Raw genomic sequence first — 4,576 nt, 5'->3', positions numbered from 1 at the left:
TATCTATAATAATAAAATAACAAAAGGAAATTGGAGTCAAACTCTTTGATTTTAACAAAACTCAATCTTAAAATGAATTTCATAGAACAATTAATTTAGAAAGTAATTAGATATAAAATGTTAGGAATTTTTCTTATACCATGCATCCATTAACTTGGGTCCTAGTTAATTATAGCCATTGCATATGCTTGCAGGCTACTGCCATTGCTAACCAATTAATTACATGCATGCAGATAATTTTTTTTTTTTTTTTGATTTCCATTGAAGTATCATTAGCAACTGCTTCGATTTTGATTCATGAAAAGATTCTTCCAAACCAATAAAGATTTTTTTACATGTTGCAACTCATGACATAATTAGGTTACAGGAAAACACACAATGAAGCCGACAAAACTTTCCGGCATGAATAAGCATTACTTTAATTATAAGTAACTGAATCAAAAGCTAATGTGGTCTTACTCACGAGTTCATGTTGAAAATCGGGTAGAGAGAGAGAGAGACTAACGACCATTTATGTTTTATTGAACATATATGCATGTGAATCAACAGTAGTGTGACGGTCGGGAAAAGGATTAAATTTTTCACATCCAAATGGGATTTGGATTTTCAGACCACTTAGAATCAAGATTTGGATTTACAGGTACGGAGTATCTGATACCTATATATGCACATGGGAAGGTTCACGGAGAGAAAACAATCTGACAATTCTATGGTTTTCCTAAAGCTTTAGCCATCTTCAAGGCGGAACTACAACTTTTAATTTGGGGGACAAAATTTAAAAAAAAATATATATATTTGGGGCAAAAATCAAATTTTATATATATATATATATATTTTGGGACCACCTTATGCCTAGGGGGCCAAGCCCCCCCAAGGCCTAAGGCAGTTCCACTCCTGGGTCCATCTTTCATACTGTGATACAATTTTTTTTTTAGGGAAAGTTCATGTACTCCTTAAATTACTGCTCAATTAACAATGTTCCTTAAAACTACTAAAACATTGTCAATATTTCTCCTAATGACCAAATCACTCTTACTAAAATAAAAACAAAAAATACTAAAACTTCTAGAAAATAACAATACAAAATCAAACAAATAACAATGCTAAAGAATTAACATATCCAAGTTAAGGGGCTTGAATGTGCAACATTCAGCGCTTATCAGTGGCCAAATTTAAAAAAAAAAAATTTTAAAAATCATTTTTAATTAAAAATTCTATTTTTTTTTTTTTTTATGAAAATTGATAATTATCTTCTTCTTTTTTTAATTTTTGTTTTATAATTTTTTTAAATAAAAGTTTCCGTTTTTTAAAAATTTTAAATTTTGCCAATTCCCAACTATCGCAAATATTACTCTAATTAACACCAAAGTACAACCCATTGGGACTACCTAGTTTGTGACATTTTAACATAATTAGTATTGTTGGAAATAATTTTGCATTGTAAGCCCATCAGATTTTGGGCCTCAGGGCCAATGATAAGCATACAAAGCTATTAATTAAATAGTAGGAGATATAATCCAAGTGGGGTTCTATTGAGAGAATTTGGGTAAAGAAATCCTATTCAAGGTCTAAATTAAGGAAAATGTTAAGGCAACAACATAAATTCAACTTATAGCCAACTTATCTTCTACGTGTCATTTAAAAACAAAAAAATTGATAGAGAGGATTTTAGGATTCTGAAAATTTGGAAAAAAAAAACAATTTGTTTGGTTTAAAATTCAAATTTTTTTACACGTAAGAGAGAAGTTGGTCATGAATTGGGTTTGTGTTGTGTCTGTATCAAACCTCCTAAATTAAAGTAAGAGACCATGTCCAATTCTAGCTCTCAGAACTCCCAATTCAACTCAAATAAGAAGATCTATTCCAAGTCTACCTCAGTTCTTCAGCCTATAAATAGGCCCCTACACACAGTACAAAAATATACTCTCAGACTCTCTGCTTATCATGCTAGAGAATACGAAATACAGCTCAATTAGTCCACATTGAGTAGATTGAATTATTGTGCATTGAAGCATAATTTTTTATCCAGAAACTGACTTAGACATTGGAGTTTCCCTGGCATAGATCTTGGATAAGCAAAGGCGTATTGTAGATGTAGGACGCCCTGAAGAACACGCAATTCACACCATACCGGAAACTATTAGACAGAAAATTGTTCTAATAGTTTGGCGTCATCTGTGAGAACAATATTTGTTCTCCATATATAAATCAAAATCTGCGGTGGTAGTGATCATGCGTGCATCTACGTTATACATCACAGATCTACACCCATGCTCAACAAACATGAATTCAATTGTCAGAGATACGTATTTGATGTGGTCTTTTTTAAAGCAAAAATATATCAATAATAATATACCACTTGCAATAAGACAAATCCTTGTAGGATAGGGTTATATTGAAGGTGTCGAACCTCAAGGACTGTACATGTGTCATTATCAAGCATGTCAAGATCAAAATTAACTCAACTGAAAGGAGATTGTTTGATTGTTTTTGTTTTGTAAAAGTAAATGCATAAAAGAAAGATAATAGTGGATTGTGATGAGAGAGAGAATATGTGGTTGATTTCACCATTAACCGCATAACAATGGTCAATCATAAATTAATAAGGGCAATTCATATTATGCATGATATATAGCTCGTTTCCATCGAGTAATCAAGAAAATACCATCATTAAGAAATAAGTATAATCCATCTTCAATTGGCACGAACCGTATGCCTAACCTCTATATGCGGTACGGTCCATCTTTCCTAGGTATGGTGTAACACCCATTGCTCCAAAAGGTATGATATTGTTCGCTTTGGGCCAAGCCCACACGGTTTTATTATTGGGTTTACCCCTAAAAGGCCTCATACCATTTAGAGAGAGTATATTCCATATAAAAACATCATTTTTTCTATACCCAGGCCATGTGGGGTGTCACAATCACCTCCTCTTAAGACCCAATGTCCTCGTTGGCGACCCTCATTGGATTGTGCACTCTCCCCCCATCTCAGGTTGGGCTATGACTCTGATATCATATGTAACGACCCAAGAAAAAACGCTAGTCACATCTGCGCTATTACCCCAAAAGGACTAGTCAATTTGGAGATTCCCTATAATTTATTATAAAGCCCAGTTTCACCTAATAACTAGGCAATGTGAGACTTAACACTTATAACTATCTTTATAAACCACCCACTCTATGTGGACTTCTTCTCATATTCCCAATATGGAACCGGAGTGTTACATATGGACTATCAAATATTTTAATAAGTTCCACACAATCAATGGATAAGCATAACTCATTTTAGGTTAAATTTGAATTGCCTACCTAAATAACACTAAACTAAGGTGTAAACAAATTTGCATTCCCTAGGCTTGTCCTATTAAATCCTATTGATCAAATGTTAATTAAAACCGTTGTATAACAATCATTCATTTAATCACAAAAAATAGGAAGGATTGAGTTCAATCAATATAAAAAGCTTTTTAAAACAAGAGAAGAATTTCATAATGATTGAATATAAGCATTAAAATCAGTTCTCACAGTTATACAACCATCATGCATATAGAAAATTCCAAGTTAAAATACAATTAAACCATTGTTACTTAGAAATGGCTACATCAATACCTTATTACGAATTTAGCCGCTCATGGTGGTGCTAGAATGGCCTCCTGCCAGGGTCATCTTCTCTTCAACTCTTCAAGCCTTCAAAAAGATATTTTTTGTGAATTATTTTTCTAAAACCAAGCACACCTCTCTTCAAGGCTTAGATGCTTATAGGGTGTAAAAAAAATCCTAGAAACGCTAGGAATCCCCGAAAAATCGTACTTCAATCTCCTAGTCAAATTAGGAAGTAATCATAGTACAAATCGGAATAGGATTCGTCCATGTTTACGTTCTTTTATTGCGGGATGATTTTGGTAGTAGCGATTCGAATTAGGAAAAAAATCCTATTTCACAATGATTTAAATATACAACATTCAGTGTTTATCAGTATTCATAAACACCAAATCGAGTTTTGCCTCTTTCCAACATGTTAGATAAGTCAAAGTTGTGCTTTTTTATTCATGTTTATCAATTCATATGCTTTTGGTGGTCTGGATCTCAATCTCACATTCCTAGGAGATTGTTAAATTTTATGACTCTTTAGTCAAGCTTATTACTTTTGGTAATTCTAGAAATAATGAAGAAAAATATTTTTTATTTTTCTTATTTTTTTTATGAGATATATGACAACTTGATAGGTTTTGTATTTATCATATGAAGATATCATATATCTTTGTATTTATCCAAAAGCGATGTACTATTTATCATATAAAATAAAACCTAGATAAAAAAATATGAAGTCGTTAAAACTCAGGGGCTGAAATGACATTTAACCAAATTAAAAAAAAAAAAAAAAAAACTTCACTAATAATATAAAACTTTATTATTATTATTTTTTTTCAATTAATAAGCTTTTATATATATATATATATAACCACATATATATATTTGGTTATACAGGGTCAATCGTCGACTTTTTGGTGGACACTAGTAGTTTTCAATTTTCAATTTTTTTATTTTAATTTTTCTACTGTATAGTCAATAGC

Source organism: Corylus avellana, chromosome ca3 (genome assembly GCF_901000735.1).
Source record: "Corylus avellana chromosome ca3, CavTom2PMs-1.0".
Taxonomy (NCBI): domain Eukaryota; kingdom Viridiplantae; phylum Streptophyta; class Magnoliopsida; order Fagales; family Betulaceae; genus Corylus; species Corylus avellana.
This window is presented reverse-complemented; position numbering follows the sequence as displayed.